The sequence below is a fragment of the Ambystoma mexicanum genome, chromosome 8 (genome assembly GCF_040938575.1).
Source record: "Ambystoma mexicanum isolate Mex_15411 chromosome 8, UKY_AmexF1_1, whole genome shotgun sequence".
NCBI lineage: Eukaryota > Metazoa > Chordata > Amphibia > Caudata > Ambystomatidae > Ambystoma > Ambystoma mexicanum.
In genome coordinates this window covers 757,169,509-757,193,976 of record NC_090929.1, presented here as the reverse complement: position 1 = coordinate 757,193,976, position 24,468 = coordinate 757,169,509, and positions in this window count along the sequence as shown.

The window sequence follows — 24,468 nt, the reverse complement described above, 5'->3', positions numbered from 1 at the left end:
TGTGAAGGCGCGCCAAGACCTGGGTGACGTGAAGAATGTGTTCCTTCATGCTGGAAGAGAAGATTAGGATGTCATCTAGGTAAACGATTACTGAAACCGAAAGCATGTCAGAAAACATCTGGTCCATAAACCGCTGGAATGCCGCTGGTGCGTTCACCAAGCCAAACGGCATCACCCTGTACTCAAACAAACCGAATGGAGTCCGGAAGGCTGTCTTCCACTCATCCCCTTTGGCAATTCGAAGCAAGTGGTAAGCATTCCTAAGGTCCAGTTTGGTGAAGATACAAGCGCCTTGGACTGTCTCTATGATGTCTGATATTAAAGGCATCGGGTACCTATCCTGAACATGTGACTTTATTTAGGCCTCTGTATTCAATGCAAGGCCTAAACTCTGTTGAGTCTCGTTTCTTGATGAAGAACAATGAAGCTCCCGCTGGAGACATAGAGGGTTGAATCAGACCATTTTCTAAATTGGTGTCCAGATAGCTTCGTAGCACTTGCTTCTCGGTTTGTGTGAGAGAGAACATCCTGCCAAATGGGACTAGGGCATTGGGTTCCAGATCTATGGTGCAATCCTCGGGGCGATGCGGAGGAAGCGTGGCATGTTTGTTGTCTTTAAAGACGTCTTGATAGGGGGAACAATAACGTGGGAGCGCATGTACTCCAACGTGTGTTTCTGTGCAGACTATAGCTGTCTGAAGGTCAAACCAGCTAGCCAAGGGAAGACAATGGGGGTCATTCCGAGGTTGGAGGTAAGTATTGGTTTTTACCGGCATGGTGGAAAGAGCGAGTCCGATCTGGTACCACGCCGCTATTTACAGGCTATTCCGATCTTGCGGGCACAAGCTTTCCGCCATGTCGGTAAATCCCCTAGCGGCATACTGCTAAAGGGCCCTTTACCTTACCGGCATGAAGCGAGACGTTCTTAACAACACCGCTATCGAAGCTTCGCCGTCCGTAATTAGCGGTGACCGTAATTTACGGATACCGTAAATTATGGTCACCGCTAATTAACGGATACGGAAATTACGTCATCGCACAGGAACGGGAAGGAGCGCGGCAGCCATCTTTAAAAACACAATCCATTGCCATACTCTCCAGGCAGCACCCTTGGGACGAACCTGAACCTCGGAAAAAGGCCTACACAACCGCCAGCTGTGCCCAAAGTACTGAAGAAGTCAGCGGACCGCCTCCGCAAGCAGCGCTTCAGCCCCGAGGAGCTGCAGGCCATGGTGGGCCACCTGGAGGAGCACGCAGACGTAGTGTTCAGCAGCGACATGCGCAGAGAGGCAGTGGTCCGGAAAAAAAACATATGGGCAGAACTTGCCCAAAGGGTGAGCGCAGTAGGCACCACCCCCCGCACCCCCAGGGACTGCCGCAAGCGGTGGGACGACTTGCGGTTGAGGGTGCGGAGCATCCTCGCAGCCAACCGCAGCCAGGCACTGCAGACTGGAGGTGGACCAAGTTCACCAATGAAACTAGCGCCATGGGGGGAGACATGCGCTGCATTGATTGGCACAGAATCAATCGAGGGCGTCGGTGAAATGGAGTGTGGGGCTCCGTCATCTGCTGATGGAGGTGAGTGTCCATGTCCAAAGTCAACACCGTCAATGGCAAATACATGCTGAATACACTTCCAAGCCCCGTCCAATGCACCTTGTCATACTGCCCTCCACCCATTCTGATAATGGCAAGACAACTGACTCCAAGGGACAAGTGCTACCACATAATGCCCACCAACCACCCACAGTGCAGTAACTAGCACATCCCAATAAGCACACTGTGCAGCAGGCTTGGCAGTGTGCGAGTCAGACTGCACATGACCAGGCCAGGATTAGTGACTCCCACACCTGCGTACATATCCGACACATCCGTAGAGACCAGTGCTGTAGTAACGGCCAAAATGCCACCAATCCAAAATGACTGAAATGTGAATGCTGCCATTAATGACATTAGCGTCTCACACAACCACTCATGTTGTACCTTTGTTCTACACCCACAGGCAGTGAGCATGAGGGCGATGAGCATGAGAGAAGCCGTCCCACCACATCCAATGCCAAAGGCAGGGACCACCGCGTACCTGCCAGGAAGGACAAAACCACCACAGCTCCTCCAAGGCCCATTGAGGTTGCACCACCCCCATCCCTCACTGCATCAGCGCCTGCAACAAACACCAAACCAAGGTCAGAGGAGTCCAGCATCTCTGGGGAGGTGGCAGCCACGGCCCCTCTGCAAATCGTGGACAGCCCCTACTCCATCTGTGGGGCGTCAGAGGAGGACTCCTACCCCACTGTAAACACCCCCGAGCCCTGCAATGTCCCCCAGGTGTCGTGCAGTGACTCTGGGGAGGGTGACACACCAGTCCGAAGTGCACGTGGCGATGCACCGGGAGACGCAGATCCTGTTCCCAGTAGCCCATTCGAGGCCCTGTCAGGGCATGTCGACCCAATCCCCTGGAGGGATGATACGCCATCCCAGGAAGCACTATGTGCAGGACAGCTCACTGCCCTCATCACTGACTTCAATGAGGACAACCGCCAGAGCAGGTTGGAGTTACTCGAGGAGCTCAGGCAAATGCGTCAGGTGTTCACGGAAAGCACCAACTGTGTGTGTGAGGCACTTGGACGCATTGCAGACGCCCTTGTGGCAGCACGTCCCATTCATGCAACTCAGCAGGAGGACACCCCCTCAACCAGTACCCCCACCCCGGAAAGCCCAGCGCGCCGCTTGCTGCGTTCTCAGCGGCGCAGGAACATGCCCCCCCCGGGCACCGGCAGCATGGATCAATAGACAATGCTGCCACATGTGGCCTCAATGTGCCACACGGGACTACTGTTGCGGAGTTGGGGGGCAGGGGGGTGAGGGTGTGTATGGGAGTTGGGGGGAGGGGGGGAGGGTGTGTATGGGAGTTTGGGGGAGGGGGGTGAGGGTGTGTATGGGAGTTGGGGGGAGGGGGGTGAGGGTGGAGGTTTTGTTGTTCACGTGTGAACCTACTAATACAATACACCGGTTGTGCATAAAAAATATCAGAGTGGACATTGATCAATGTGCATGTGTCTTTTAATGACTCACAGTGCATGGTGTACATGTATCCCCACAACCAGTGCCCGATGCCCTGTCATCCTGACACCCTCAGCTGACTTGAGTGTCAGAAAAATTGTCCAATCAATGATTGCCACATGGCACATCCCTCTTGTGCATCTGCACTGTGATGCTGTCCTGCCAATTTTTCATCCACCCCCTCATCATCATCTGGTGGTAGCAGTCCCAGGTCAGGGGGCAGTGGCACGTTCTGATGGATGCACATATTGTGCAGCTTTACACATGCCATGGTGATCCTGGCCACCTTCTCGTGGCTGTTGATGAGTGCTCCACCCGAACGGCTGTGGCAACAAAATGGTGCCTTCAACAGGCCAAATGTCTGCTCTATGGCCACCCGTGTACGGGTATTGGCTTGATTGTAGTCCTCCTCATGCCTGTTCTGTGGGTTGCAGATAGGGGCCAGGAGCCACGGCTTCGAAGGGTAGCCACCATCACCTGCATGGAAGGGGAATGAAGGTAAGTGTTTGTACATTGATGGTGGCGAACTGTAGCAGTCTTGCATGGCAGCTGGTGATTCCTGGCCATACACACATGTCCCTGGTTGCATCAACCCCATTACTGGCCCGGCTATGTGTCCTGTGCCATGGAATGATGGAGGGGTAGCTTCTTCAAGATGGCTTATGGTGTGCACTCACATCCTGTTGCACGTGCACTGTATATGCTGCAGCAGTGTTGGCCTGAATTAATTGATGTGTTGGGTTCTGTGAGATTTGGTGGCAGGGGTTGTTGACTGTAGTCAGTAGCATACTTGTCTTAATGCACTGATCAGTACCATGTTGACTTGCACCACTACTATGGGTGTGCGGAACCAGTGACACGCTGCTGTATCCCTGTTGGGCTCACTTCTTTGCACTCCCAGGGACATCTGTCTTGTGTGGTGGGATGCAGGAGGCTGCGAGATAGTGCATATGCAGTGCATGGTGCAGGATGCCCTTACGGTGTGTGAGGTCTGCTGATGAGTGGTGCTTGTGTTGTGGTATTGGTCCAGGTTACCTGTCGGACGAGTAGTGTTGTATTTTCTACATTCTAGCATCGCTGTGAGGTTAGGCAGTCATGTGCCATATCGATTGCCTTGGGGCACTGTTTTCTGTGGGGTGCACATCGTGCACCGGCGTCAACATTCCGACACAGGTGTAGTATGCACCCCCCCTTTCCCACCAAGTTGGGGTATGCATCCACCCTACTCATGGCCCCAATGCGCTGCCATGGCCCAATCAGGTGACTCACCAAGCAGCCAAGCACGTTGTCCAGCATGTTGCTCCATATAGCGTTGTAGCGTGGAGTTCCGCAGGACCAGGGGGTCATGTGTTGATCGGTGGTATCGGGCACAGCAATGTGTGATGGCTTTACTGGCATTTCATACCATCTGGACGTCAATGGAGTGGTATTGCTTGCGGTTGCGATACGCCACCTCCATTGCATGTGGAAAGAACAATTCCACGTGGGTGCAGTCGAGGGCACCTATGCAATTTGGCATGCCTGCCAGTGCATGGTAGGCAACTTATGTATCCAATATCTCCTGGGGTGTCCGGGGTAGGGATATGTAGTCCCTTGTGTGTTTGATGAGGGTATCCAGCACTTGGTTGAGTATCTGTGAAAATATGGCCTGTGGTATGCCATGCATGTGCCCCACTGTATGCTGCTACGTGCCTGTGGCAAGGAAGTGGAGAACAGACACTACCCTGAGTAGAGGGGGGGATTGCAGTGTGGATTTCTATGAGGCTCACTATGTCATCATGTGTCAGGTCCACTATGGTGGTGATGGTGTCCCGGTCAAGGCGGTACAGGGTGTGGATCAGCTCTGGTGTGAGGTTGAAGGGGAAGCTCTGATGCGAGGGATTGGGGGCTGCCGGTGTGGTAATGGTGGCTGCACCGGTAGGGCATGCTGGGCCTGTCTCACCCTCCTTCTCCTCCTGTGTATCCTCTGTGGTGGGGGCTGTGGTTGTTGTTGTTGCTGTTGTTGTCTTTGCTGCCTTGCAAGCAGGGCCTCCAGCTCCAGTAATCCTGCTACAATGGGTATCATCTTGGTGTGGGAGGGGGTGTGATGAGTGGGTGTGCTCCTTTTGTGCTGTCCCAGACTCCATTGCCTCCACCTGTGCTGATTGAGTGCACCTGTGCCTCTTGGAAACACTGCTCAGGGTTCTTAACACCTTCTCAGCGATGCCGGTAATTACTCCATGCCGGTAAGGTACTTTGCGGCCTTGTAGAGGCCGTTTTTTGCATGTCCGCATGACTTGGGATCAGCTCCGGTTTATGCCATGCCACTAATTTCGGCATGGGGTGTCGTGCGCGCGCCACAAGACCGCTATTTACGGCCTCGTACTTTACGGCGCCGTAAATAACGGTCCAGAGGATCAGAATGGCCCGTAAAGGTAAACAATGCCGGTAATCCTTTACCGGCATCGTTTTTCCCTTAACGCCCAACTCGGAATGACCCCCCAATGTGTCTTGCAAAACGAGGAACAAAAACATAACTGGTTGTTGGCCAAGTCAATACGAGGATTGTGCCTATGCAGCCAGGCGATCCCTAGAATGATAGGGAAGTGAGCGGCTCTAATTATGTCAAACTTCAGAACCTCTGAGTGTTGGTAAATGTGAACCGATAGGTCCTCCTTGGTATTGGTTATGGGACCGGAAGATAAAGGGGAGCCATCTACCCCTTCAACCTTTTGCCCTTCCTTGCGAGCTACTCTGCATAGACCCCCTCTATTGGCCCATATGGTGTCCACAAAATTACCAGTCGCCCCACAGTCCAAAAGGGCTAAGGACTCAACTGGCTTGTCCTCAATGTTTATGGACACCGGAATCATCATCAGTCTGGAATCTTCCTTGGAATCAGGAGCAGAAACCAAAAGGGAAACATAGGGACTATGAGAACTTGTTAAGGACCCTCGGAGACCTGTCCCTACTGAGGAGGTGTTGATCCGACCCGCAGTAGGCGCATAGTCCCTTCTCTTTCTGCATCTTTTTTCTGCAGCTGGGAGAGGTCCTCTGGTAGAACCAATCTGCATTGGTTCGTCAAGAGGATAGGAAGGAGAGGGAGAAGGTGACGGACGAGGATAAGATTCAGATGGAGAGGAGTTGGATCGTTGTTTATGGCGTTCCGACCTTCTTTCTTGAATCCAATATTCAATATGCAGAATGGACAAGAGTAAGTCCGAGAAAGTCTGCGGGCGAGGAGATCTGCCAAGCTCATCTTTTAATTCTTCCCTTAGACCCCTCCGGAAGATGGCATATTGGGCCTGTTTTTGCCATCTGGCTCTGGTTGCCAAAGTCTTGAAAGTAGATATATAGGAAAGAACGTCCAGAGACCCCTGTCTGACGTACAGTAAATCTTCACAAGCTGTGAAAGTCAACTCAGGTCTTTCGAACGTCTGTTTGAGCAGGGCCTGAAAGCCAGCGAAGTCCTGAAGGCTAGGATTGGTACCAGTAACCAATGGGGTTGCCCATGCCAGCGCATTTCCGGACATATTAGAAATTAGAAAGCCAACCCTTGCTTGATCCGTAGCGAAGGTACGTGGCCTGAAGGTAAAGTATACAGTGCAGGCTTCCAAAAACTCTTTTACTTTTTTTTGGGGAACCATCAAACTTCCGGAGGAAAGCGCCATGCGAGGTAACTCTGCCGGAGTGGGAAAGCGTGCGGAAATCATCTGCTTGAGAACGGCATTTTCTGCCTTTTCTGTCTGCAGCTCTTGATACATAGATTGGATGGCTTTCCAGAGCTCTTGAACCTACTCCTCAGCTGACATTCTGTCTTCTTTTGGCGTTGCAAACTGTCATAATTTGGATCCTGTGGCTACCTTCACCTCCCTCTCTTCCACACCCTCCTCACCTGAACCGTTGGATTCGAGGTCCTCAGAATGAAGGCGCCGTCTGGTCAAGTAGTCCTTCTCTTTTCTCAGTGGAATCTGCCTGCCACGGAAGGAAGCCACAGTGAATGCTTGTTAAACAGCATACCTGTAGCTCCGTTCCGGTGATCGGGCTTCAATAAGGGAAAAAGCCGAAAGGCATAAAAAACCCTTATCCGATGAAGAACTGGTTCCTTCTCCTAATAATGTGGTTCCAGCAGCGTATAAAAATTCCCTGGCTGGAGGAAACGTAGGTGAACGCGTGAACCAGGGCAAGACGGTGTGGCTGCAGTCCTGCGTCCGAGGGAAAGCCAAGAGAAACGGAGCATAGGCAGGTAAGAGAAGGGGAGCGGAGGAGGCGGAGTTGCCGAGAGGTGGAAAGATAAGTAAGAAGGAGGGAGGAAAACAGGAATAGAAAGAGAAAGGGAAAAATAGCGGGTTCCGGGTCCGCGAGGACGCAGAACACCTCAAGGAAAAAAATCACAGTGTGGACGCGGACGAGTGAGAGAGCTCCGCAGTGAGATAGCCAGGAAGCCGAGAATGCAAGGTGTAACAAATGTTGCAAGGACAGGGAAAACACTAGCGTCGGACCCAGGAAGCGGAAAGAGAATCCAAGGGTTGCAACGCAGAAGCTGTAGGGAGGAGGAGGGATAAGAACCTCCCTACGGGCGCCACGTGAAAACCACTAGACCGCTACCCTTTGGAGATGAAGGAAGCATGATGGAGCGCTCGGGGCCGCACGCGGCGCTACAGTCTCCAATGAAGAAGTAACCGCCACTCACGGCGGGCGATGACAGCACTGGCTCCCAGTGGCTGCGAGTATTAAGTTCAAAACCCTCTGCATTGTCCACAAGGCCTTCTGGGGCCTGGGGCCGCAATACCTTCAACTCTCTCTTCCTAAATAGCTTCCTTCTCGAGCTCTTCACCGCCTCCTACTCCCTCAGGGTCAGTCGCTTCTCCAAGCAAAGGGTTGGTGGTAGATCTCTCTCTTCGGCAGGTGCCTCCCTCTGGAACAGCCTTCCTGCCTCCCTTAAACTTGAGGAGAACCCTCTCTGGTTCCGGAAGCACCTCAAAACCTTCCTCTTTGCTTCTGCTTTCTCTCCCCCTTCACCCTGCTGAATTCCTAGCTGATACTGCATAGGTTACCTGGCCACCCTTCTGATCTCGGGACCAGGCCCCACCAGTTGCACACTTACACTGCCTCCCCGGCAACCCTTGCACCTGGGGACTTTTTTCTGTATCCCTACAGTCCCCCTACCAGCACCTACATATGCACTTACCTTGCACTTGCCACCTCTGGCCGTTTTACTATCTTATTTATTCTACTATCCCATGTAGTGCACTTCCACCCTGCCTTCTCTCTCGCACTTTTCCCTTTCCCCCTTCCCATGCACTTGCGCGATCTGAATGCCACTGGGCCTAGTAAGATCGTTGTCTGTCGTCCCTTGTTCCCCCTCCCTTGTCCCATTGCGCCTTGAAACACTTGTGTATAGGCGCATTATAAATGCCATATCATATCATATCATAACATGTTTTTGAAACATTTTTTATACGTTTTGTCTAATTTAAAAAGAAAAGAAAGTTAAGATAGGGTATGTTTGGCATATAAAATGCATGCACATATTATACTGAGCTAAGGGGGGTAGAACCTAAGTGGTAGATGGTCTCTCAATGTTGCCGATCCACAGGTAGGAGCCAGTAGGATTCAGGCTCCAATCAACCACACCCAATATACAGTTCCCTGCACAACGTGCACTGTTCTAGATGGCTTGCTACAGAAATGGTTGTGTTAAAGGCTCCACGAGGACTATATCAAGGACCCAAGACCGCAAACTTTACTGACAATAATATAGGGTTTAACTAGAAGCTTGGTAGGCACTTATTGTGCAAGTCTGATGCTAGTCTAACTTCATTGTACCCATTAAGTGGTGTAAATCTCTTGAACAAAATAGATCTGCCTGTATAAAAAAGAATAAAAAGGTGCATTGATGTGTGGGTAGATGTATCAGAGGATGAAAACAAAATAAAGTAGGGTTTCAAGTAGAGTAGAAACTCATGTATGAGTGGTGCATCAAGTATGGGAGTTTTCTGGCAATCTGTTCAAGCAAAATGTCCTCTCCTATGTTACTGCCAGCTAGGCCAATTAGAGAAAGCCAATAGTAGGCCTCTGAGGCGTTGCTGGGGGGGGGGGGGGTAACGGGGATATAGCCCCGGGTCTTTTGGTTGTAGCCCCAGATAAAAGCTCAGTTGCTACAACCAAAATGCTAGCTAGCCAAGAGTCCCTCCAGTCCCGACATTAGCTTAGCCCCTGATCTTTTCCAGACCTAGCAACACCGCTGGAAGCATCACTCAGATCCTTCCCCCTGTAATGGTCAACAGATAACCCCATACAGCAGAATATCTGATCCCTTTTTGGGTTCGGGGTAAAATGCAACTATGTTTATGGTGTCAGAAATCTTCTGGGAAGCACAGAAGGTTTTTGTCCAATTGGACTTGTGCCTAAGGTGCAACTTTATGAACTTTCTCCCTGGAACTTGGTAGAGATATCACGCATGCCCCTAACCTGGATGCATTCACAAAACTGTTCCTGCGAAGGCTTTGGTAATTGCATTCATGTTGTGGCACTAGAAATCTGGAAAAGCTTTAGAGAATTAAACCCAATGCCATGACATTGTCTGATAAATCGCTCTTTGAACTAAACAATGTGCAAAGAACGCACAGCTTTCTTCCCATAATGTGTACTCAATTTTCACACCGTTTAATGAGGTCAGATAGAAATTAACATTTTAGACCTTGGAATTTGGTCTAAATGCTGCATAAGTTACTATGTTTTAAATTATTAAAAAAAGCTGTCAGAAATACCCCATTCACAGAGGGTATACATTTATTTTAGGGAACTTATGAGTCTGAACTAACGGGCTTTCTTTGTTGGACTTCATTTTCAATTTCACCTCAAGTTCTTTTTGGAATCACTGATTCTTCCACCTAACTTCATTGTCCTTGCTCTCCAAAATGGTTGAAGGCTTGCACTCAGCGCCCTTGCTTTCTGAACTATCAAACACAATTACAACATTCGAGGATGAGAGACTTGCTTTCGGGCCAAAGAAATGAATTGATCCTTGACAAATAATATTTTGAATCTGCAGAGAGAGTTCTTTTCTTAAATGCCAGCATTTAGCTCCTCATTGACTTATCTTTCTCTCAGGTGAATAAGCCCAATGCGTAGGAAGCTCTTTACTTGACAAATGGAAAATCTAGAGCCTTTTATTGTTTTTTACACATACAAGTGATTTGGAATTCCAGACAAAATCACAATTTGATACGTTTTCTGATAGATCATAATAGTTGAATAGGTCATGTGTGAAAATAACTTTGCTGGGTTTTCGTCAGCACTGACAGTCAACAAACAAGATCTCCTCCTAGCAGCATGGCCTATTTGAGGTTTGTTCACCTGTCTAGAAAGAGCTTACACTCTCTGCCAGAAATCTTGAAGCTATATTTTAGAGAGGGACACTGATGCCAGTTAAATGCTCCATGATTCATATCCAGAGAATCCTGCTAAAGGTTCAGGGGTAGGCACTTTGATAGAGCAAGCAGAACAGTTTAGGTTTGGGCGAGATTTGTGAATGATGCTTTTAAAAGCATGCTTTTCCACTGCTGATTGCTAGATTGATGAGTTTGCAGCGTAATTCATTTTCCTGTAGTGAGGAATGCTGCATGCATGGGTTGTGCATAGCACAGCAACAGTGCAGGAACACAGGAGAAGTGCATTTGCTAGTGCCTTAGTAATTTGGCTCTGCCCCCGAGGAGGGTCTGCCCTTGGCTGTGGTCCCACTTATCATCGCGGACAGCAGCCCCATCGGGGGTCCTCTACTGCCCCTTCCTTGCTGTGCCTGACCTGCCTTGCTGTGCGTGTACAATCTTCCAGCCTTCAGACATCCGGATCGCCTTACAGATCACCAATCTACGTGATCCTTTATACTCACTTGAGTCGGGAGCTTTCGCTCTGGGGCCCTCCACATCAAAGGGTAACTCATCAAAGGGCGTTGTTAGTCCTGTTTGTTCCTGTTCGCCCATGCGAGCTGTAGGTTCATATTGTGACTCAGCTGCATACTATTAGATATGGTCTAGCCATTTCATCTGCTTGGTGTATCTCTACTTTCTTTTTCATTTCGCTCTTCTGGATATGCCACAATGCATACCTGTTTACTCTTCTGTTCAGACTACTTTTGTTGTGTCATCATGTACTCATGATTCTACTAATCTACTTTATACTCCTTTATCTTCTGTTAACTCTCTTCTGCTATCTATCTGTCTTTGGAATGTTATTTCTTCGTGGTAAAAATCTTATTCTAATTTTGATACCTTTTTTCGTTCTAATATTCAGTTTCTATGTCTCACTGTAACATCTCCCCAGACAATACTGTTACTCCTTCTTTTCTTACTTCCTCTACTAGTTGTACACAGTATCCTCGTGATCATGAAAAGGGGTGGTAGTATCTTCAATTTCATTCATCATGGTCTCTCGCTCCAACAATCTCACTTTCTTCCTTCTCTTCGTTTGAATATTATTTGCTCAGTTTTCTCACCCACCCTCAATTGCTTTTATTACTGTTTACCGTCCTCCTGGTCCTCTTAAGTCCTTTCTAGCTGATCTTGATTAGTTTATTTTATTTATTTTAATATTTATAATGCGCCACATGCCCATGGGCCTCAGAGTCCACAAGAAGAGGACAAGAAAAGGACGGACAGGGAATCGGTAACCAGGGGGTAGAATTTCAGGAAGTCCCGTACTTAACCTGGGTTGATATAGAACAAGTGAGTTTTTACTTGTTTCTTGAACAGTGCAAGATTGTTGTATGGACCCAGGAAGCACGTTCCAATGTAATGGAGCCTGGGTATCAAAAGATGCCCCCCGGAAGCACGCCAGCTTGAATCTGGGCTGAGCAAGGATGGGGTAGGTGGAGGACCGGAGTTGTCTCCCTAAGGTGTGGGCCATCAAACGGTCCTTAAGAAATTTTGGGCTAGCACTGGACTGGTATTTAAATGACAGCATAAGAATCTTGTGGATGATCCTATGTTTTACTGGTAACCAGTGCAATGTCCTACGCGCATCAGACACATGGGTGCATTTGGACATGCCAAAAATGGCACGAATTGCACTCTTCTGCATGATCTGTAGTGACTGCATGTTTGAGAGTGCGGGTCCAGCCAGCAGGCTGTAACAGAAGTCATGTCTGGAATTAATTAATTCTGCAGCTAGAAGAGCGCAGTTCTTGACTGAGAGAAATGGGCGGATGTAATTAAGCAACTTGGAGATGAGGCCACAGTAGGGTTGAATGTAAGAGATGTGTGGTCTCATGGACGATTCAGCATCAAGGATGACCCCCATAGCCTTTTAACTTCCTTGGACACGTTGATGAGGTTGGTGGAAATACAAACGTTGGCATAGACAGGGTTCCGTTTTTTTAAAACGAGGACTGGGTGCTAGTGAGTTGTCTGCCATGCAATCCTGAACTGCATTATGGATTTTGTTTATGTCAACTGAGTCCTGTTCATAATTCCCGTTTAGCTCAAGGACGACCTGGGTGTCATCAGCATAATTCGTATACTGTACACCCAGGGCGTCCAGTAAGTTGAGGAGTGGCCTAATGTAGACCTTGAACAAGGTAGGTGAGAAACATGAACCCTGGGGGACATCGCATGTCTGAAGAACAGGGGAGGAACTTGCTTCACCCACTGCTACCCTAACAGATCGAGGCCCAAGGAACAATGAGATCCATTGTGTCACCTGCTTGGAGCAGTGTGCCAAATCCAGCCAGCAGGCTGTTACAGAAGTCATGTCTGGAATTAATTAATTCTGCAGCTAGAAGAGCGCAGTTCTTGACTGAGAGAAATGGGCGGATGTAATTAAGCAACTTGGAGATGAGGCCACAGTAGGGTTGAATGTAAGAGATGTGTGGTCTCATGGCTGATTCAGCATCAAGGATGACCCCCATAGCCTTTTAACTTCCTTGGACACGTTGATGAGGTTGGTGGAAATACAAACGTTGGCATAGACAGGGTTCCGATTTTTTAAGACGAGGACTGGGTGCTACGATCAGGAGTTCGGTTTTCTTGCAGTTTAGAGCAAGTGAGTTGTCTGCCATGCAATCCTGAACTGCATTATGGATTTTGTTTATGTCAACTGAGTCCTGTTCATAATTCCCGTTTAGCTCAAGGACGACCTGGGTGTCATCAGCATAATTCGTATACTGTACACCCAGGGCGTCCAGTAAGTCGAGGAGTGGCCTAATGTAGACCTTGAACAAGGTAGGTGAGAAACATGAACCCTGGGGGACATCACATGTCTGAAGAACAGGGGAGGAACATGCTTCACCCACTGCTACCCTAACAGATCGAGGCCCAAGGAACAACGAGCTCCATTGTGTCACCTGCTTGGAGCAGTGTGCCAAAACCCTGAGTCTTGCCACTAGGAGAGAGTGGTCCACTAGATCCAGAGAGATCCAGGAGCATCAGCAGGGTGGGATGACCCCTATCCACTATGCTGGCCAAGGTGGATTTGAGGTTCAGCATAGCAGTTTCCATCCTATGCCGAGCTCTGAAGCCAGATTGACGTGACTCCAAAATGTGATGATCTTCAATGTGTCTCTGTAGCTGCACGTATGCCAATTTGTCCATGATCTTAAGAATAAAAGGAACATTCATGATTGGTTGATAATTATGAATAACTCGAATCCATGCCTCCTTAAGGGGAGATGGGACTGAGCCTTTGTCAAAGGAGAGATTGATGAGCTTTGTCATCCAGGGGACCAATAGCGCTAGTGAGCCCATAAAAATATCTGCTGGACAGTAATCGCTGAGGCAGAGTGTTGGCTTAAAATCATAGATATCCTCGAAGACTTGGGGCCTCATTCCGAGTACGGCGCTAACCAATGGCGCTATTAACGCCTTGGTTGACGCCGTACCCGGACCGGCAGCGCCTTGGTGGTTGGCGGAATTACCGCCCCATTCCAAGGTTGGCGGGGCGGTAATTCCCCAATCCCCATTTACCCTTCCCCATTCCCATTCTCGCCCCATAGGGCATAATGGGAGTGGGGAAGGCGTCAATTACGCCACCGTAAATTACGGTGGCGTAATTAACATCAAGGTCCCTTAGCGCCATGGTATTTAACGCCTGCTAAAAGCAGGTGTTAAAAGCACCATGGCGCTAAGGGAACTCGGAGTATGGCGGTAAGGGATTACCGCCACCGCTCTCGTTAGCGGTGGCCGCTATCCCTTAACGCCATACTCGGAATGAGGCCCTTGGTCCTCTGTGCAATGGACACATTTTAACGTAGGCACATTGTTGGGTACAGGAACAGAGTCCTGAAGGTAGTTGCATGGATGGGACGCCCCTGCAATAGTACCTGCAATAGTATCTGCATATTGCTAACTGTCTGTTTGTGAACTGAAATCTGGGCTAGTAACCCACCGTGAATTTCCTGACACCATTTGGATTCCTTGGTCAGGTTGTGGTTAGAGGGCCGGGGATCCTGAAAATCAGTCAAGATTTTAAAAAGTTCACTTGACCGAGCATTATTGATCCTATTATTAAAATAGGTACCTTTGGCATAGTAATAGCGATTTAAAATTCCTTCACTGCCTGTTTATATTGGGCTAATGTGAGGGGGCTGGGTTTCTTACACCAGGCTCTTTCACGTGCCCTCTTTGTCTGTCTGACTATGATGATGTTGTCTGTAAACCACGTATTCTTAAGGGCCTCTTGCTTAATTATTTTGCTTTTAAGTGGTGCCAGAGTTGCAATGACATGTTTTATGGTGGTGGTAAAATGTCCCACCAATTGGGTTGAGTTAGAAATGTTCACAAGCGGCTCGAGACCAGATGAGAGATGTGTTGTAAATTGGGCCGGAGTGACATTTTTAAGGTTTCTTGAGAGCTTTTTACCCTTGGAACTGTGTCCAATCTCGCTGGTGGTGCCAGAAGGTGCACAGCAGCATGAACCAAGAAATGGTCCGACTAAACACAGGACGTGACTACAAGGCTGGACACGTTAGAATGATGGGATACTACCCAGTCTAGCTTATGACCCCCCTGTGTGTGGCTCCTTCACCCATTGTATAAACCCAATAGTGTTGAGGGGGTTCATGAGCAAAGATGCCTGCTTATTTGAAGGGTCATCTGCCCAGTGGTTGAAGTCACCCAGGATGATCAATGGGGTTTTAGCCTTGGTGATATGAGTAAACAGCCCCAAGAGTTGCTTCTAGAAACACAGCATATCTCTAGGAGGTCTATAGATGGTCAAAATACTTAGGGGGTCTTAGCAGAGATCTTAATCTTGACCCATAAAGATTTACAGTCATCAGGGCTGCTGTGGGTAAATGTGGCAGTCGAGGTAGCTTTCACACTTCATAGCCAGCCACCACCTTTGTTGTTCCGATGGTCAGAGCAATATAGTACATAGTCTGGAGGAAGGGATAAGGTTGCATCAGTCGGGATAGAGGGATTAAGCCATGTTTCAGTTAACGTGAACAAATCAGGGCCGCATTCAGTAAGGTAATCTGCACCCTCTACTCCATGCTTAAGCAATGATCTTTTGTTAACCAGGGAGACTGTGAGGGTGGAATTAATTTGTGTCAGTATTGGTAGGTAAGGAAAGACCTGGTAAACAACAGTGTCATCTGCATCATTAGGGCAGATGGGGATTTCAATATGGGCAGGCGGAACAATGGAGCACATTCTGCTAATGAGATAGATAGGAAGACAAAGTGCTACCTGTATTGCTGATGTTGAGGGTGGTGCACCGTGCGCAGCCCTTGCGCAAACGGGCGACAACTGGCCTCGCAGAATGCACCGGCGCTAACGCGCCACAATTGGCGTTAAGAACCCTTAGGCTTCAGGAAAATGTACTTCAATAACAAATATAAAATGATTCGGTATGAAGGGCTCAGCACTGATCACAGAATTCTGTGTTAATGGTCTAGATGGAGAAAAAGCAAAGCTAACCGCAAAGCAGTTTTCAGCCACCTGTGTGTGCTGCTATGCCGTGAGATGCACAAAAGAGCACTGCAAACACTGAAGTTACACAGGGAAAAGAAATGAATCGAGCACTAGAGTAGTAACCCAATGAATTACTCAGAACATGTACAATAGCATACCACACTTCTGCATACCTACACTCACGTTCTCCTTATATGCCGGTTATAACCCACCTCGCACAATGCGCCAGCGCTGATGCACCGCTGAGGGGGTAAGAACCCTTAGACTGCTGGGGAATGTAGTTCAATGGGGGCCAAGCGAGGAAGGTCATCGGGACAGCAAATCTAAAAGGATTTGGTATGAAGGGCTCAGCGCTGATCACAGAACGTTGGGTTAATGGTCTAGATGGAACAAAGGCAAAGCTAACAGCAAAGCAGTTTTTAGCCACGCTAGGTGTGCTGCTATGCTGCTAGCTTATTTCTCATCTTCCAATTTCTTTCCCTTCACACTTCTTGGCGACTTCAATCTTCACCTTCTTACTACCCATGGTTCGTTGCCTCTACTTCCTCTTCTTTCTTGATTCCATTTAGCTCATCTTTCTACCCCTCCCTCTAATATTTCGGGTTCTGCATTTGATTTATTGTTTACTTCTTTTTCCCCGCAGACACTTCTGTGGTCACACAGCCTATTTATTTATCTGATCAATGTCTACTTTCATTTCATCCACTTCTGCCAGACTCTCACTCTTGTTATTTGCCTTTCTGTTACTCTTTCATGTCGTGATCTTCATTCTTTTAATTCCACTACCTTTTCTTATTCTCTACCTTTTATACTTCCTCCGCCAAGTCAATTCTCTTCTCTTTCAGTTGATTCTGCTACTAAGTCAATTCTCTTCTCTTTCCGTTGATTCTGCTTCTACTCATTTAAATTTTGCTCCATGATATGATATATGATATGATAGGTTATTTATAATGTGCTTAATACCCAGAGGTTTCTAAGCGCGGACCCAGGGATCGAACTTGTGGTGCTCCGTGTTGTCTTGCTTCCAACGCAAGCAAGTTGCCCCTGAGCTATCCTGCCAAGACAATGCTTCACAATGGATCAATTTCACCCTTCTCGTCCATTTTCTCCCTCCAAAAAACCTTCTCAACCATGACTTACTCCTGCACCTCGTTCTCTTCGTTCAGCCTTCAGTAAGGCTGAACATTGTTGAAATAAGAATTGTGCTCCTGAAGGCCTACTTACTTTATCATTTCTTCATTCTTCCCATTATTATTCTTCTCCCTTATCTGCTAGGAAACAGTATTTTTCTTCTCTTTCTCATCATTCTCGCTGTCTGTTCTAATAACTAAGCTCTATTCTTCCCCTCGTCCTCTGGACCCTTCTGTCTCCTTTTCTCTCGCGCCTACAGATTTTGCTGACTTCTTCACTTCTAAAGTGACCTCTCTCTGTTCATAATTTACTTCTTCTGCGTCTCTTTTTCTATTCCTTACCCTCTCTCTGTTACTTATCCTTCACTTTCTTCTTTTTCTCTTCTTTCTGATTCAATACTTATTTATTCTTGACTAGGCCAAACCCTATTGCATCCCCATTGGATCTCATTCCCTCTGCTTTGATTCCTTCTATCTATCCTCTTTTGATCCCTTGTCTTACTTCTTTCATTCATTGTTCATTTGTATCTGAGTCTGTTCCATCTTCCTTTAAACATGATGTTATCATTCCTATTCTCAAAAAACCTGCTTTAGATGCTTCTCTTCTATCAAAACGTCATCCTTTTCCTTGCTTCCCTTTATATCTAAACTTGTTGAGCAAGTTGTATATACAAAGTCTCTTCCTTCCTTCATCTTTTCCCTTCTTCCTCCCTTGCCACCTGGCTTCCGTCCTGCTCACTCCACTGAATCTAACTCTCTACTTTCTGCCAGGCATAATAAGCAATCTTCTATCCTTATTATTCTCGATCTTTCTGCTTCTTTTGACATTTCTGATCATACTATTTTAGTTTCTTCTCTTTAAACTCTTCCTTTATCTGGGTCTGTGCTCAGATGGTTTAATATTCTTTTCTTTTTCTACATTTTTCACTTCACTTCATAACACTGTTTCTTCTTGTTTACTTGCTGTTAAGTCTTGGATATCCTCTCGATATCTTCATCTTGCTCCCTCTAAAACAGAGGTTATTTTCTTCCTTATTCTTCACCTTCTCATGTTCCGCCTCCTCCTTGTCTTATTTTTCCTCCATCCCTTCTCTCCTTTTCTTCCTCTGCTCGAAACCTGGGTGTCGTCTTTGACCCCTCACTTTTTCTCTACATATCTTTGTTGTCTTGTCTCTTTTCACTCTCCCCCTCTTTCTCTTCATTCCCAATCTCTTTTCCTTATTTCTGTTCCTAAGCCACCTTGTGCTTCTTCTCGATTTTGTTCTTTTTCACTCCTTGCACCTGAGCATTGGAGTAATCTTCCACTATCTATCTGTCCTTCTACTTATCATATGTTTCATTCTCAATTAAAAACTCACCTTCTTTTTTCTCTTTCTTCTACTTAGTTCCTGACTGTTGACTTTGTCATCATTGTCATTTTTATTGTACTGATGTAACAAAGTTTGTAAAGTGCATTGGCGAAAGCTCTCTATAAATCAAATAAGAATAAGAATAAGAACAAGTGAAGGGAGGTGACCCCAGAAGGGGAGAAATCAAGAGGGATTTTGCCTAATCCATGAGCGTGCACAGAGCCATGAATATTCAAAGAAAGATAAGATTGCCTTATGGAAGGTTTCAATTACATTCTCTGTTCCTAAATTAGGTGTGTATTTAGACTTTGGCTTCAATTCTTTGAGATTAAGGTGTCTGGTATTAACACCAAGTGATAGGCAAATAGATTCAAAATCTGCTGTACTTTCTTGGGCTAAGGTGGTCAAGGTGGTGATATTGTGAATATCTGAAATAGTATATGAGCTAAGTGGGCTCAGAGTGGTCTTAGGTTGAAATATTTGTACCTGAGTGGCAAAGAGAGGGTAAGTTTCAACTCCATTTTCTAATGTTGCATTTTGAATATTCACATATCCTTTGGTCATGTTGGAATGGTGTCACAGGGTGATAATCGGTAATCTGTGTAACCAATATATTGGAGTTGAGTTTTATTGTGAAAATAGTTGATAACTGGATGTTATGTTGAACACACATATTTTTTGAGGAAAAACTAAATTATTGTTTTATGTTTATCTTTCTTTGAATATTCATCTTATATCTTGACTATGGCGTGAATTTTCCCATATCCTGACCTGACATGTTGGCACCATATGGTATGGTTTTTGAATTTTCTCTTTTCTATTCCTTTTTTTCGATATATTGAATGAATGTAATAATCTGTACAGCCTTGATAACGACCAAAGGTCGAAACACGTGTCGGCTGTTCTTTACTTTGGAAGATAAATTAAAATATATTGAACTGACAAGCGTTGTGTAACTTGAAGATTTTTTGAACCTATCCTGAGGAATTTTAGCAACAGTGATAATAGGTCTCATAAAAAGTTGTTGGTGTGAGCGCGAGATATCCTCCCGAACTCTGATATTGTTGTCTACTTTGTACAAACTTTGTGGGAAGTTTGAGGGAGTGATATCACTTGCTGCCGACCCCATCTTTCTTACATATATTTTTTTGAAGTTCGAGAGTGGAAAATAGCGCACGCAATTTGATAGCGATCCCACAACATTTGGTATTTTACGTTTATTATAGGCCATAATACATTAAACACAAATAGCCACAGTAATATAAAACAGTTACCAAACACACCTTTCACTATTTAACATATATAAAGTTACATTTCGCCTAAAGCGGTAAAGGGGAAAACACAGCCACAACCTGTAACAGAAGGGTAGGTTAAAACAAATATATCATTGGGCAGTTCTTCAGAATCGATCCCTAAGTTAAGCAGTCCAGCCCCATGAAGTGGGGAGCCTTGTGCTCAAAGGTACAGTAGTGCATTAAAAACGCGCTGTCATGCTTAATGAGTGAAAGAGGGTCCTATTCAGAGAGATGTATCAGTTTAGGAAGAAACTTGAAGTAATGTTAGATAAATCTTTTGTGTGCCTGTGTGGAGATCTTAATCAGGACACACAATCAAGGAGACATTGGCTTACCCCCCACTGGTTTCCAATCATGACATTCCATAAATATTAATAATATATAAAATACAAAAATACAAATACAAATAAATACAAATAAATACATTCCCAGCCACTGAACATTCCGTCAGATTATTTTACTCCAAGGAATGTGCAGTTGTGAAGAAGAGAGTCTAACCAATTTGGACTCGTTAGGCCCTCCATCAATTTCAGGGCTGCATTGAGTCCTGAGTCTTTCGTGAGTTTATATGATAACATAAAGGATATAGTGCAGGGAAACTCCCTGAAATTAACAACGACTAAACGAAAACTGGAAATATTCATTGATCCCCAAAGACAAAAAGCAAATGAAAATAGTAATGCAGTCAGCCTTGTATCTGGGAATTTAATTGCTGACTTGGATGAATGTTATTTGACCAACAGCCCCACACCTCTGCTCAAAGGAAATGGATGATTAAGTTGCTCACCAGACCTCTTTGGAACAGACCACCCACATTCTCCAACGGATGTAAATCCTCTGCTGGATGTCTATGTTACACAGGGGGAGGATCCGATGTTTGAACCTTGTTTAGCCCCGTGCCAAAGTGTGGTTGAATTAGATATCATTGAGGAGGGTGTAACTGTGGATGAAATGTTGCAGGTCAGGAATCCTAGAAAGAAAAAGAAAAAATGTGCTCAATTGCCAAAGAAGTCTAAGAATCAGTCGAGCATGAACAACAATACAAGTAGGTCTTCAAGAAAATGTCTTTGTTCCCTACCAACGGTTGATGAAATTATTGATTTAAACACTCAGTCGCCCAGCCCGTCAAGGGTCACCAATAATAAGGAATGTACTGCTCTGGCTGCTCCTATGAAAAAGACGCATGGTCATAATGGCACTAGAAAGAACGGCAAACAGGGGTACCTTAAGCAACAAACAAGTACTTCTGTTTTGATTCCCCAAGCCTTCCCACCACATAATATGGAAGTAGAAGATCTCAAGGCAGAGGAGGTTGCCGCCATGCCCCTGTCTAAATTGTCTATAGGAGAGTCTGTTGTGGAGGAGATGATCAATACTGGAATTGTACTTGGTTGTGGAGCGGGTCTAAATATCATGACTAATCAAAGAGTTTCTCTCTGCAAGTTCGGTGGGGGTATTTCAAGGCTTGAGCATGGGTTTTGATGAAAGGCCTGGAAAACATCACACAGGAGAATGGTGAGATGCCATTAAACAGAGCAAAGCTGTTATTAATTTTTAATAGGATCCCGGCATTGAGATTGATATATATATGAGGGTTGAGATCTTTGATAATGGCATAGATAAGCTGGTCACCCATTTCCATTCGTACATAGTGTCTCGAATTGTGTGGAAATGGAAGGATGTTCTCTAATGCAGTCCATATTGCAGTCTCTCTGTACAATTCCCCCAGAAGTATGATGGGGTGGACAAAAAAAGACCCTCCCCACAGCTGATTAACCGAAAGGTTTCATCCACGAGTAGATCAGTGGCTAACATCTGGACCCGAGCAACTTCTACTGATCCTCAATCTGACTGGTCTTGGTTGGCAGCGACTTTAAACTTCACTGCCAAATCAAAGACGTTGTTTTCACATCTTTAGTGCAGATAGACTCAATATGTTATCTTGGTATTCTCGTGACCAGAAAAATATTGTTGGTCCCTGATCTCTAAACTCAATTTCTGTTGATAAACATTTTTTTATGTTGTAGAAGACTATGTTTCTTGACCCACTTTATTTAGATGGATTCATAACTTTTTCTAAAGTGGTAACGAGAGGTTCTGTTGGTCGACCAGTGGGTGGTATGGTGGTAGCTATTGATATGGACATTGATATGGTTTGTTTTGAAATTATGTCCCCACTTTATTTAGATGGATTCATAACTTTTTCTAAAGTGGTAACGAGATGCTCTGTTGGTCGACCAGTGGGTGGTATGGTGGTAGCTATTGATATGGACCTTAATATGGTTTGTTTTGAAATTATGTCCCCAAATGAGGGTTTCTTGGCAATTGGTCTTTTTGCAGGAGGGTCTACTTATCAGCTACTTTTCATAAATATTTATTGGAATCCTGCCAAAGAAACCAGTGCTGTTTTACAAACCGATCTGGATAACATTTTATAGGATTGGTTAAGCATGTCCTTTGGCAACACTGTGATAGTTGGTAGGGATTATAACTCCTCTTGTATTGTGGGATTGCTTAACAATGAGAATACTTATCATAAAGGGGGTAAAGGAAAATTGTGATCTTTTGAAAGAGGAACCCAATGGAATGTGTTTATGTCTGCATGGAATCTCCATGTGTTATAATCTGAGAAATGAATACCTGCTGCTAATACTTCAACTTGGTAAAGTTATCAGTCTTGGATTGATCAAGCTTTTGTTTATTCAAATCTACTACCCTTGTTTTCCACACTCTTTATTAATAGGTACAGTTATAGTGATCACTCCAGTGTCACATTTTCTATTAATATGCAAATACCAAGACAGGATCAGAATCTGATGTTGAGAGCTGTAGTGGATACAAGTGGTCTATCAGTGAAGTGGAATACATTCTTGTGCAATACATTTCTAAGGGAAATTAAGAGGGCATTGTGTGACAGTCGTAGTAAGTCTCTTTGAGAAGCTTCTCAATTTGAAGGTATAATACCAAAGTTTATAGATGTTTGGAAAGCATTTATAGAAGAAGTGGGATGGTGACTCCTAGAAGACACATTCACTGTTATGATGAAAGAATTGCTAATGAAAAAAAAGTAAAAAAGGAAACAACTAAACAATTTGATAGCCATGTGGACAGTGAGCAGCGATGAAGACAAAGAATACAACAGACATGTAGGAAGTCTCTAACAATCCAGTTGAACCTAAGCAACCTAAGCAGTGTTAAGTCTTTTATGCAATACACGTAGTGATACATTTTAGGAGCTAACTAATTCTACTTTCAAAACGCCTGTCCAATTTAAGAAAAAGTTTGGGTAACTTTTTATGTGAATTCATATATGAAACACAAATTTGTCGCACCAGTGGCTTATGGCATGGGAAAATATCTTTTTCACCCTGAATTTGATTGGATGAGAGAGGATGTACACTCAGTCATCATTAAAACCAGAGCCTCTATGGCAGCAGGGCCTCACTGCCTTGCAACAATTACTATTAAAAGTGATCCAGAGATGTGGTCTGGTATTTTGTTTTCATCTTTTATGGAAATATTGCCAACTTTAGACTTTCCCTCTACTTGGTACACATCATACATTATACCAATTTACAAGAAGGGGGATCATTCAAACCCCTCATACTACAGACCGATAGACATCCTGGACACTTCTATTAAGCTCTTTGAGTCTTTATTATTGGAAGATCTTAACAGATGGGTTGAAAAACTGTGTCTCTTCTTTCACTTTCAGATAAGCTTTGGGAAATCCTTAGGGTCCTCTCTTACTGGATTCATTGTTTCCCATTTATTGTTGGAAATAAAGAAAGCATCCAAAGGACATATTTATATTGCCTCTATGGACATGAGTAATGCTTTTGATCGGGTTAGCCTTGAAAAACTTTAGGCTAAACTCCTGCGATGGGAAATTCCAGACTTTCTGGTAAAAATGGTATCATGTCTCCACCGGAATACTTCCATTAGAGTCTGTTTAATGAGAGAAGGTGCATTATCAAGGCCGGTTGTCACACACATTGGACTACAACAGGTTTGTGTATTATCCCCGACCCTCTTCAATCTTTATTTAGCTGACTTTGGGGACTTGTGGGGAAATTATTATTTTATTTGTATTTTTTTTATTGTGTAGAATTGTTCAAACAAAGCATTTTACACATCATACATACATATAAAAAGATATAAAATGAACTATGTCATAAAAATAAAAAGAGAATTAAAGAGTTTCCCTCTCACATTAACCTTTAGACCTGAATACAAGCAGGATATCAATAACATAAATCTCAGTTAATAGAGGACATCATAATCAATGATGAAATACAGCTTAATAGCGCATCAATTGATACCGTCTAGGCATAGTCAGCCCATTTCATTTAGTATTTAATGGAGAATGCAAAATTCATCAGAGTAACATAAAGACAAACCCAAACACCTCATGGAGGAATTACAAATGCAGACTCAGTATCCCCAAACTAAAGATTTGCAACTAGATTCACCTCAGCTTCGAATTTAAGTAGGTGTTTTTCTTCACATTTCCACACCTGAGTCATGGCAATAGTGAGGCCTTGATTTTTTCCCGAGATACTTCTCAGCCAAAATCCATCCCTACTAATATCTTCGAGATCATTGGCATACTTCTTCAAATAGTATTCATAAGACAGCCTTAGAATAGGACAGGAAGGAAGCACATGCCTTGCAGACTCAATACATTCAACATCCCTGCAGATCCTGCATGTCCTTTTTTTCCAATGGTAGACCTAACCAAGCA